The sequence below is a fragment of the Heterocephalus glaber genome, unplaced genomic scaffold (assembly GCF_053883595.1).
Source record: "Heterocephalus glaber isolate CG9 unplaced genomic scaffold, H.glaber_assembly_v1.0 deba00000347, whole genome shotgun sequence".
Lineage (NCBI taxonomy): Eukaryota > Metazoa > Chordata > Mammalia > Rodentia > Bathyergidae > Heterocephalus > Heterocephalus glaber.
The window spans coordinates 13767351-13780828 of NW_028258143.1; the positions used below are offsets into that span (position 1 = coordinate 13767351).

Here is a 13478-nt window from a genome sequence, read left to right on the forward strand (position 1 = left end):
AACCACACACTTTGCTGTGGGGGTGGCCTGTATTCCCTACATACAGTAGCATCTTCCCAGTGTGACAACCATAGATATCTCTGGGCATTGTCAAATACCCACGGGAAGCAAAATCACCCCAGCTTGAGAACCACTGGTACAATTAGTTCATCAGACACCAGAGAGGAACTGTTAGGTACCTTCCAATAGTCACAGGATTGCTGGCGCTCAGCCAGGACTCTTAGAAGGATGATTTTGACAGGAGCTAGGCAAATCTTTTGGGGGGTGGGGTTACCTTTGTCATAATCTCCCCTTCTATTTGTTCAACTCAATCTAGGGTCATCATTAACTCTTTCTGATTACTGCTACTATTTCTATTTTATTTCCTTTGTGTCTCTCTCCCTTCCTTCCTGTCTTGATTTGGGTATCTGACTTCTTTTCTCCTGCTGAACAGAGCTCAGGTGTGAGACAATACTTGCCCTTTCAGCTTGTCAGAATAGCATCCTTTGTGTCTGACGTCTCTACCAGGGAAGGCAGGTTTCATCTGACATCAACCTGATGTTCCTGCTGAGGCCTGCAGGTTACCCTCTGGCAATTTGCCTTCCTCCTTGCTACATTTAGCTTTTCCTAGGGAGCTGCCGCCTATCCGTGTTTGTCAGTGAGTCTTTTTTGCTGTTATGTTTTGTTCTGTTCTGACAGCAGCATGGGCATGCCTCTCAGAGTTTCCTCCACTTGAAATGCAATTCAGTTCTTTTTCTGAGTAAGAAAAAGAGTGATACCTGGTAGAGATTTTGTGGCAGAGGGACAGAAATAGCAAAATTGCTAAAGAGAAGATTCTATACACATACAAATAAAAATCATGTTATGGTATTAATTTCCCCTGAATTATCTTGGGAAATGCCTACCACAGCCAGGATATCCTATAACGACCACATTTAAGTGGACTGGTGATAAGAGGAGGCACGAAATCTGGCAAAATGAAATCAAGGTGAAGTGGTGATTTTTAGAGGCCTGTTTCAGAGAATGCACATACCAAGTAGGTTACAAACATAGTTTATTATCCTAGTTTATTTTTCATTTTGATACTGAGATCATGCTATTCCCTTTCTTGGAATGTCTGCATTGTTTTAAAAAATGTAAATTCATAGGTATGTTACCATGTGGACAATTTGTGACTAGACTTTCTCAGCAAATTTTTTTCAATCCAATTCTACAAATATGTCCAGCACCTGTGCTGTTGCAACCTGCCTGCTGCAGGAGCCTTCACGTCTAGATAGTGAGAAGCTTCAAGGGAAGGTAGCTTCATAGTTTGGTTCAGTGCAAGGCCCTGATTCCAGACTGTCCTTGAACCTGTTTTAGATAAGGCATTTATAGCTCCACATTCAGACCTTCTCTGGAGAATACTAATATTACAACACATACTGTTGCAACCTGAAAGATTATCAGGTGTGAATCCAGCTCTTTTTTCTCATTCAGCCTTCTCACTTATTATGGCAGATCATAAATTGTTGGAGTTTTCAGATACTACAAATATCAGGCATATGAGTTTTGACAGAGGGTGTACAGAAAAAAGACCTGGACAACTCTTAATGTGTGTGTGTGTGTATGTGTGTGTGTGTGTGTATTGTATGTAGGAGTAGGAGTTGTCTCAGTACAATTCTAACATTCTCTAGCACTAGAAATTTAAAGGTAAGAGCATTTATATTTTTATTACTGAAGAGTAGATCCAGAGTTTTAAAAGACCTTTACAATTGACCACATTCACTCCTCAACAAAGCTACAGCTAAGTGCTAGTCTGTTCAGGTAGTCATAAGAATTAAATGAATATTAAATGAATATACCTATATATAGATATATATTACAACCTTGGGAAGTATGTCCATTGCCCATTTAACAAATGCAGAAGCTTACTCAAGGTCCCATAGATGTCAAGCATTAGAGCTGGAATGCAAATTCTAGATTTGTTTTCAAAACTTGTGCCACTTCCCAAATACACACACACACACACACACACACACACACACACACACCAACTGTATTTGGAGAAGTACTAATTGAGCTACCACTATGTGTGTTTTGTATCATACAGACACCGAAAAAATGAAGGGCTGCTTAGTTTGCACTGGAGGTTCTTGTAACATCTCTAGGGAGACTATATGCAAATAGAGAGATGGGACAATGAGAAAATATGAAGTTCTATTGTGGTAAGGCCCCAGTGTTTAGCATGTAAGAAAAAAAATACTCCCAGGAAAGTTTACAGAAGAGTTTTATGAAGAGAGATAGTAATTATAGAGGAATTGTGCTCCTAGATAATCCAGGCTTAAAAATATTTGGGCTGATTGTGCTAATTTACTTATCAGATCTCATATTCCAATTAGTAGTCTATGAAACATGATTCCATGGTTACTTGAGCTGCAGAAAGCCTTGCTGCCAAGTGCATTTCTGAGCCTGAGTCAGGGAGCAGACAAGTGGGCAGAGTGGGTACACACTGGTATGTCCTAACTCACCAGTGGGAATGACCATGGCACATTTAGGACATGGTTAGGAGAGGGGTAAGGGCAGAATGGGATGTCCTAGTTGTTACATGCAGCATTTGTACATTTATTTTTCCTTTGTAGGTGATGTTCAGTGTCATACGGTTTTCTACTCAGTCCTTGAATTGGTCAAGACCAATGGCCCAGCATGCTCAATGGTCATATAGATAAGTGACATTGAAATAGGTCTCTGCTTCTGTGTATGTCTAGCCCTTTAGGTGTTGAATTGGCACCATTGCCCCCTACATCTCTTTTGAGCTTTGTAAAAGGTTCTGAAAAGAGCAATATATCCGAGAACAATCATTAATTGAATATGATTCAATCTGCCTCCAACTTTAATAAGAAACCAAAGAAGGAAATTCAATTAGACTCACCCTTTCTATTTCAAAAGATCAAATCCCACCCTTTCACAGTTAAAATTATGAAAGATTATCTTCTTAGTGGAAGGCTGCAGGAAAATTTGGATTCCTGTCAAATATTTCATCGGGATTAATACTGCCTTTCAGCAGCTTGCTCTAAATTTCTGTCAATGCAATCTCTCTTCTGGAGGCCTTTGAATAAAAGGCATTCTATATCCTTGCATGACTGAAAGTATTCAGCAGAAATGGTAACAAGATCAAACAGTTTTAGGACAAGTTAACATGCCTCCTGGTTATGAAAATGCAGACACCTCAATTTAATTTCCATACTTCTATGTTAATCCGCTAATTCCTCAGAGAGAATTGAAATTATTGAAACAAGATTATAAGTCTATGTAAATATTTGGGGGTTGATTTGAAAGTACAAACCAGAGCAGCAGTAAAAAATAATATAGGATAGGAGAAAATACAATGTTATTATTTTTGGTGATGAAATTAGGTCAAACACCCCTAGAAAATAATACTGATAATCACTACTATCATTTCTATCAGAGTTAAGATTTACTGCATTTGGGCCAGGGATTTAGCTCAGTGGTTCCGCCGCCTGCCTTGCAAGCTCAAGGACCTGAGTTAGATCCCCAGTACCAAAAACAAAACAAAACAAAACAAAAAGATTTACTGCATTTATTTTAAGTCTTGGACACTTTAGGTGTTTTATTTTCTCAAGCCTAAATTTGTTTGACTCCAAAGCTATTGACTATAACCCTAAGCTTGCATTTTTCAAATTTTATTGCTTTTTTCAACCCTAATTGATAGGTTTGTCCTGCCAAATTAGCTTCTCTTTACTGTATGCAAAGTTATCTACAGATCTTTATTGGGATCTAGAGGTATGTGTAAATAACTGGAATTATTTTGTCTTCTCTAACTTTATTTTGTACTCTGATGGTATGACATGTTACAGGTATAATCATAAAAGAATGTATTTATGCAAAGCTTTCCATGTTGTTTCAATGAGTTCTACCTTAAAGCTCTGTTCAAACAGAAACCTAAGTATCCCCTGGTATTTCAGCAAAAGAGTAAATATTTGTAATAGACATACTGCGATAATATTCTCAACATTGGCAAGAGCATTCATTTCATTTTATGCCATGCTGCCAGAAGTTGGCATTCAACACCACCTGTGGTTACACTGAAATCTGAGTCCTGGGTTGGTATTTTCTTTTCCACTCATAGGTACTAGTGAATGGGTAAAGTGTAGACTTCAGTTTCTGAATTGCAGAGCAAAGAAATAACACTGGTTCTATTAGCAACTGAAGTTACAAAGATCTCAGGGGAGAATTGGGTTGAAACCTTTACAATCACAACATTCTAGGACAGTAATTTTTCAGTTGTTTTTAAATGTAGACAAATCTCTTTGTCAAGTGAAATATTATTTGTAAGTCCAATAAGAAAAAGGAAAAAAAGTAATAATGGCTGCTGTTTACCCCAAGTGTTCTCTAGGTCAGGTACCATACCAAACTCTCTGTGTAGTTTTCATTGTTTAATTCTGGGGAGAACTGTGTGAGGTAGGCACTCTTAACCTCCTCTATGTAAAACAGGCTTAGAGAGTTTAACTTCCCAAAGTCATCTGTCTTACAAATGGAGGAGGATAATGCAGATGCAGCCAGTCAGAGACCAGAATGCATGTTCAAGACCACAAAAAGCAGACCTACTGTTGGAGAAAATCCGTCAGCTGGGACTGCTCCCAGGAACCATCTAAATTTTAGTCCTCGCCCTCCTGATGACTAGGGGAACTTCTCCAACATCCATGGGGCCACCAGGAGCACACCAAATTACAAAAGGGATACTAAACTGAGAGAGAAGACTTTAGTCTCCAAAATCATATTTCAAGAAGTGGATATATGCCAATTTGTTTCTTTGTTTACTTTTTATACAGGCCTTCCTAACAGTTACCGTATGCTTTGAAGGTGATAGCATAGTTTCCATGTGCATATTTCATTCCTTTGTTCACTCTTTGAGCATATAAGCATGTACAAAGTTTTAGAAAAATGTATTAGGCATCAACATTACAGCAAAGAATATGACAGTGTTTTTGACCCAAATGATGGCTCAATAGAGTCACCACTTATTTATTATCCACATTAGGAGAGTAAAATGGGACACTATCAATAATTCAAAGCAGACAACAGGTATAAACCATTAGCAACTGAAAAAAACTGACTCTTAGGTGAGTGAGGAATTTCAATATGCTTATTATACTCATTTCAATATACTTACTATGTATTATAAATAGAATTTCAGAGATACACAGAGAGCATCCCATGCAGGAAGGTGTGGTACCCAAGCAAGCAAACAGACTTCTTAGAAAGGTGATTTAGAGACTGAGTCTCTGAGGATGAGTTGCCTTCGCCAGGTGAAGAGTAGGGTGGCACACCAAGCAAGGAAGAGAGCTTGAGTGTAAGGTAGGAAACGGCAGGTGCAGGGGGAAGACAAATCAGAGCTGGAGTAGAAGATTTGAGGCAGAGAATGGCAGGACATAATAGCAAGACGAGAGAACATTAAGTAACTTAGATTTTGTTTTCTAGACTATGGTCAGTCATTGAAAGGCCTCAAGCAGAGGGGACAGATGAACATTTTAGTGCTCTGGTGCTTATTTAGCATATGGCCATAGAGGCCACAAGACTAGCTCCACGAAAACAAGTTTGATGACTCATTTCTGAGTCTGGCCTCCAAAAATTCATGTGGGAAACTTTAAAAAATATAGTTTTCCCCATCTTGACTCAAATCATATCTCTGCGAGTGGGTGTCCAGGCACTGGGCATGTTTTAAACTCCCCATGTGATTCTCATATGCAGCCTGAGACCCCTGAGCTACAAGAATCTTGATTGAAATATAGGGAGAGGAGAGGATGAGAGTTTCCTATGTACAATAGGAGTCAGGCACAGGGATGGTTATGAAAACAAACCCTAAAAAAGGACAGTAAATACAACAGGAATTAATAATCCTTTGCAGGTAGGGTTGCAGTGTGAGCGTTCAGGGTAGTTCTATGCTTAGAAATCTGGGTGGATGGTAATATAGGTTGAGCATCCCTTATCCTAAATATATGGGACCAGAAGTATTTTGGATTTGGGATTTTGCCAGGTTTAATAATATTTACTTAGATAGCTCTGTTTCTTGGGAATGCAACCAAAGAACTTTAATCACAAAATTTATCTATCCTTCACATATACCTTAAACACATAGCCTGAAGGTAATTTCATAGAGTATTTTTAAACTGTGACCTGTCACATGAAGTCAGATGTGGAATTTTCCACTTAGGATGTCATATTAGCACTCAAAAAGTTCCAGACCTTGGAGCCGTTTGGATTTCTTGGATTTTCAGATTGGGGATGCTCAACTTGTACCTCCAATCTTCACAACCAACTAGCTACTTTTTACAATAAGTTACATTTTTATCAGGAAAACATGCAGAGTCATAAAAGTAGTGTATCTGTTAGCTTTTGATCACTGTGACAAAATACCTGACATAAACAACCTAAAGGAAAACAGATTTCTTTTGACTCACAGTTTTAGCCCATGGTAAGCTGTCTCCATTGCTTTTAGGTCTGGGGCAAAGCAGAAGCATTGTTGTGGAAGCTTGTGGCAGGAGTAACCTGCTCAGCTCATGGCAGCCAGGAAGCAGACAGTAAAGAAAAGCCAGAGAAAAGATACATCCCTTAAAGCCACATCCCCAGTGACCTACTTTCTCTAACTAGGTCCTACCTTCTAATAGCACATTCAACTGTGAATTCATTAATAGATTAACTCACTTGATGAAGTTAGAACCTTCGCCTTCCAATCACTGTCCAAAGCCCATCTGCTACTAAGCCTTCAACACAATACACCTCTTGGGAAGATATTTCGATCCCAAACCTAACAACAGGGTACCCATGAGGAGCCTCAATATTAAGTGGCTGGTGAGAAAAGAGGCCATCGTGGAAGAACAGAGAAAAAATAGCTATCAAAGGAATGCCAATAGCCTTCACTGTCCACTATGTGGCAACTAGCTGCACATTGATATTTCAAAATAAATCCATTCTTCAATAAGTTGTTTAATGAGAAAGACCCTACCTCTTTCAACTAAAATCTTTGCAGACAAGAACTGCTGCTAACATCATTGCATTTGTTCATTAATCAATTTCTGGTTATCTACTCATACTCTGACCTGCTTTCTCACTCCATTGCTGTCCAAGGAGGAACCAAGTATGCCATGCCCAGGCTCCTTCCAGTATGGCTAAGCCAGCCTGGCACCATTTCAGTGCTGTGAGATAAGTGTCCAGTCATCCTATTATCTTGTGGTAACTATTCAAATACTGCTCTTTTACTCCTGAAACAAGAACTGCATTTCTCTGGTGAGTGATGTGACTGCTAAGAACATGGATTAAAAATAAAATTTAAACTACTCTGGGATTTTCAAGGATAAGAAGTTGTTACAGATATTGTGTTGTTTCAGATGTTCTGGAGATTAAGTAGGCTAAGATAGCTCCTGGGCATTTTATAAGTGAATCTGTGTTATTTGAAAATCTTTTTCTGAAACATTCCCACCCACTCCCCAAACCCCCTGGAATAAAAGAGTAATTAGGAGTGAGATCAGAATCTTTACTTAATCTTGACCCATCCCAGATGGTGCAGTAGTCATGAACTTACCAGCCTAGAGTAGAAGGGCAGGTAGGGCTATGCCAAGAAAATAATACTTGCCTTAATTTAAAATCATTTGGATTTGTTTTAAGAATTTTTTCCCGCCTGTACTTCTTGGAGCTTTATCTAATATTGCTCATTGCTGTCCTTAATCATTCTGCTGATGCATCCAGGTGTGCCCACTCTGCACTTGGAACTGTTTTGGAAGGTTGCCTGTCAGTCTTATGTTGATGATAGAAGGAAATGTTGTCCTTTAAAAAATTCAAGTACAAAATCCCTTATAGTCAACCATTCATTCATCAACTGTTCACGGATCACCTACAATGTGCTGGAATGATATCAAGTACTAGATACACAGTTATAAGAACCAGACTCTCAAGGTATTCATAATCTTGTCCTAGAAAATACACAATGCTGGGCTCCACACACTGTTCTAAAGTGTTTTCCTCATATTTAACTGCCCCCTTTTTTTTCCATAGCACTGTGAGGTAACTGTTTGCCATTACCATGTCCATTTTGCAGATGAAGAAACTGAGGAATATAAAGTTTAATGCCCAATTATACTGCTAGTAAAGCAGCACAGGACCCAGGCCATCTGGCTCCAGTCTATGTTCTTAGCCATTGTACTTTACTTCCCTACTCAGTTATGAAAACTCCCTTTGGAATTATTTATAGAAAGTGGCTATTGGTTTATCTTCAGTTGACATTTAGTTCTCTGTATTAATGATTCTTGAAAGGGAACATTTTTAAGATAAGCAACTTTTCTCTTCTTATCAAGCATTGCCCAACCAAACAGAAAGGAAGGAAGAGGTAAACATTTAGCTCATCAAATATATCTTGGCTTATCTGAGAATTTTTGACCTCTTAATCTAAAATATTTTCATAGGTATTCTTAGAATATTTCTTTTACTCCAAGTGTATAAGCAATGAGTATCTAGAACAATGAGAGAATGCTTTGTTTTGGAAGTTTTTTATAAATATTTACACAATCATACCAACCTTTACTGAACATACAAACCAGATTCCACTTTGGGCCCCATTATGAGTTGCCCAGATTTCCTGCACATTCTAAATGTTCCCATTTCCCCAAACCAAACATCCTTGAGCCCCAGAAACATAAAGGTGTGAAATAGGCCTGTAGTCCTATAACTCTTCCTGTGAAATTTTATTAAGACTTGGGTTTCTGGGAAAGTTTCATTTTATCACTCAGTTATTGTCCTGATCTGCCATTCACTCAAAGGATTTGTTGGCCTTAACGCAATTCTCTACTTTCTGGGCTCTCAGGGTTCTGTTGAGCACTATTCCACCCAGACAGATAACAGGATTTGGTGACAGCTTTCAATTTCATTACCACTGAAACTTTTGCAGGTGTAGGGTTACTCTGTGTAGGCTGGTCCCTGGCTATGACTTATTTAGCCTATTATTTAATGGCCCATGAAATTGGCCTCCCTGTGCAGAATAATTCACCAATTCTTCCAGTGTGAAAACCTTCCAAGATATTTATCAACACACATGTAAATAATCTGTCTGAGAGGCTACTGGTCTATTACAAGTCCTTTTAATAAAGAGATCCCTGACCAAATGAAATCTCCCAAACTCCAATTTCATGGTTCCTCATCTCCTTGAGATACATGCAAAATGAAAGGAATCAAATTGGCACAGAAGTTAGGCCACAAAAGTTTCTTTAAGTATCTGAGAAAGAGTTTCATACACAGAAAGGTCGCCACGTCAGATCATTCCATGGCTGATGCACAAAAGAGAAAATACAGTAGTTAAATAATCAAGGACAATGCCAAATATGCCAAATTTTAAAAAGTCAAATGTACAACAAAATATTTGATTAAGTTCCATTTCAACCTTTAGTTATCCATTTGTTCTAAAAAAATGTTGATAGGTATTTATGGGCAAAAGGTAAAAACTTGTTCTTCCATGTTTTGCATGTCTTGAAATTGTTCATTGTTTCTGGAAATAATTTGGTATTACATATCAAGAGCCATAAAAGGGTTCCGACATTTTGCTCTATTAATTCTAATGAGAATCCAAAATATGGTGAAACCACAGGAGTAAAGACATTCATCACAACAATGTTTGAAATGCTACAAAATAAGATGCAACTTGAATGACCAGCAATGCAAAACAAATTATTCCCATTTTATAAGGTATTATGCAGATGAACAAAGTTGAAAAATTCTTATATAATAGATTCCACATAAATATTTATTGATTGTTTTCCATGTGCCATGTTCTGAGACTGCATTGAGAAGCAAAATTATTACCATTTTCTACTCATAGAGCTTAGTCTTGCAGGAAAGTTAGATATTGGTTAACTTAACATATTTTACAGCCAGGTATTGGGGGGCCTGTTTGATTGTTTAAAGCTGTGTCTAAAACAAGCTACTTGACAGACTTGTATTTCGAGCTGAGTCAGTCTGTGTGCAGGGTGGGTAAACTTAGCATTGAGTTTATCTCTGGCTTAACAGCAACAATAGACAAGGAGAACATTTCAGCAGTGTCTAGGAAGAGAGGAACTCCCAGAGCACTGCAGAGATCTGTTCTAGTGACTCTAGTGTTCAGATCTATTAGGATTTCTGATCTCCACCCTTTTAAATTCAGCTTTCTTTTTTTTTTAACCTATGTAAATGTATAGGTTAACAACATTTTTGCTTTTCTCTTGTATTTTTTTTTAATTTTGTGTGCTGGAAACAGAATATGAATAATTAATGAGCAATTTTTATTGTGTCTCATGAAACTATAATGATGCTGTTTGTTGCATGATACAGATAATGCAGTAGTATTAGTCCCGAAGTTCTATTGTAAACTCTGTGATGTTCCCTTTTCAAAGTTTAATGAGCTCTTGCTGTGACAAAGGACAACATTAGGCACTTAAAGAAAATTTGCTTTTGACCTAATTTGTAGATATGGAAGCAAAGGCTAAGGAATGATAGTAATGATAGATTCCATGATTAATGTATTTATCTGATTACTGGTTTTGGTGAGTGTGTCTATATCAGAAGCAAACAAATTACTTTCTTCTAAAGAGGACCCTCTTTTCTATGAGCAATCCTATAAAGTTTTGAATCACTAACTATGCCTTGGTTCTTGGACATTTATTTGCACATAAATGTATTTGATTTTTTTCCTCATTGCAACATAAAACATATTATTTATGTCTTATGTTAGTAGTAGAAGAAATTGTTGTTTATCTTTGCTTTATAGTAACAACACACCCCTACTTTGATAATAGTATCACAGAGAAGCATTTGCTTTGAAAGTATAGGTATAGGAAGAATAGTATGTAGTTGCTAATGATAAAATAAAACATGCCTCCCACAAATACACAAAACACAAACTTTGTCTACTTTCAAAAAGGCCACTCCCAAACATGCTCACCCTGGCTCTGCATTCCCCGGGGTCAGTGCAGGTAATTTAAAACCACATGCTCATGCTTACAGTTGCAGCCATCCCAGATGCCCTTTTTGACAACTTTAGAATGTTTTCTCCAAGAATGAGTGAAACAAAAAGTCCACATCAAAGAAACCCCTTAAGGGCTTCCCGCCTGCATACCTTGGAAATGGATCTCACCATCTCTTTCCTCTTCTGCCTCTAAAATGCCAGAGTGAGTGGTGGTTAAAATACCTCATCAAGGTACAGTAATTAAGAGGTACATGAAGATGACAGAACATGGCCAGCTTAAACATTTGGAACCTGAAGGGTACCACTGACCAGCTTGCCAGCGATGTAGGTTTCTGTGGCTATTTGTTTTCAGTGGAATTAGTTCAATGTGCTGAGGTCCTCACAAATGCAATCCTGGTTTCCTATCTGGCTTATTGGCATTTGGGCATCTCGACAGAATTGAATATCAGACTTCATGTTTGATTTCCATGAACTTTGGAAAAATCACTCTAAAAAATGAAGCTTTATTATTTCCATGAAAACCCAAACCCTTGTATAGCCAGAAAATGCTGTCCTTTATTTTTGCCCTTTTTCCTAGTGTGTGATTTCTAAAATCAATAAAATTGAAAATCATCAGCTCATTACTGATACTGCTTTAAATAATGTAAGGAAAAACAAACTTCCCCTCCTCCTCCTCCGTGCACCACCCTGCTATTTCATCTGCCTTAAGGAAACAAGAACAGGACAAACTGTGAGATAATACTCATTTTAGAGATTTAAAATTTCAGGTATGAGTAAATATTTATAGTGTTTCTTCTTAAGTTATAACAGAGAAATAGTCTAATGCTGTTTGGGACATTTTTTGTTTAGTTTTTGTTTTTCGGAGTTGACTGTGTAGCAATGTATAAAAAACCTGCCTCACTCTTTGTAACTACTGAAAATCCTCCACCTCTAAACGGCATAATTTCGGCATCAGTTGCCCTCTGATAGTCATTCAGAAAGTTTAGATTACTGTGCACTTTCAAATAAATCCTATAAAGTCTTGCATTTTTACATCCCTAAAAGTGATGGCTGACTGGGTTAATCATATGTAGATTTTCAATATTCACAGATATTCCAAATTAATTTCCAGAAAATATATTCCTTTTCCAACTGTATATAAAATCGCCTATTTCTGAACATAGTTTTTGGATGTCAATAGTATTTATAATTTTAGTCCATCTAATTTAGGTAAAATATTGTTTAATTTGTACCTATGTTAAGCCTGTATTTTCAAGTATATTTTAGCCAGTTGCAATCTTTGAATTGTGTATTAGTATTCTTTACCCATTTTTATTGGAGTTTTTTCTTACTAATTTGAAAGAACTGCCTTCATAGTTGGGATACCACGTCTTTGTTTCTTATAAAAGTCAGAAATTTTTTGTTTCTTTGTTTCTGGCTGAGTTCCTAATGTTTTTGCTTTGATAAATGTTACTAGTTTTATATAAATTGTATCTAATTTTCTCTTTGTAGCTTCTGAGTTTAATCTTTTGTCTCTTTTACTCTGAGTTTCTAACAATAGTTTAATATATTGTCACCCAATGCTCTTGTTTCTCAGGGTTTTTTTTTAATATTTATACCTTAAATCTCTCAAGAATTTTTTTTACACATTTTGTGAAATAGGGTCCTGATGGAGTATTTTTCCCACTTGAAAAGCAAATACCCTCATATAATTTATTGAATAATGCTACTTACTGATTAATATGTGGTTTTCTTTCCCTCTGAAGTATTAACTTTATGAAAAAATTATTAAGTTCATAATACTGTTTCTCAACTTTCTTTTCCAAACCAATGGTTTGTTTGTTCTTGTGCTAGTACGAATTAACTTACAGTTTTGATTATAGTATTTTAAAGAATGTTTTAATACCTAATAGCACAAAAGTTCTTTTAAAGGTTTTTGGAGTGAATATTCTAACATATTCATTCTTTTACATGAAATTTAGAGTGATTTTTGCCTAGTACCTCTATTTTCCAAAATAATCTCATTGCAATTCTTATTACAATTATATCATGTATATGTAACTTAGGGAATAATAATCACTTTTACAGTAAGACCTGTATTTTCCTATGTATTACTACCATTTTTTTCTTATTTAATTGTACCATTTACTTCATAGAAGTCTTCTATGAACTCTCTTGGTAAAGTTTATCTCTAGGGATATCAACATTTCAAAATTTTTCTTTCAACTTTCTCTCTATATAGTATAAACCATAAGAATTTTTAATATTTATCTTTTTAATTGTCTTAATATACTGTAATATAATAAATCCAATTGATACCTTTTTAAATGTCAGTTCATTTTTATATAACTAAAATAAGCTATACTTGGTCATAGAATATTGTGATTTTGTTACAATTTACTAGCACTCTATTTTAAATATTTGTATTTAATTTTATAAATGAAATTAGAATTTTTTTCTGTGTTAGTTTTATTAGGTCGTATTATTACTACTGGCTTAGTAAAGTTAATTGTGAAAATTTTCATCTTTTTCTTTT

General features: G+C 36.5%; 1 protein-coding gene across 9 annotated transcripts in view; it reads left to right on the forward strand.

Moving 5' to 3' along the window:
- Nckap5 (NCK associated protein 5) overlaps positions 1-13478 on the forward strand; it is a 915317-nt gene that overhangs the window by 115881 nt on the left and 785958 nt on the right. The gene's annotated exons all lie outside the window — the stretch shown is intronic.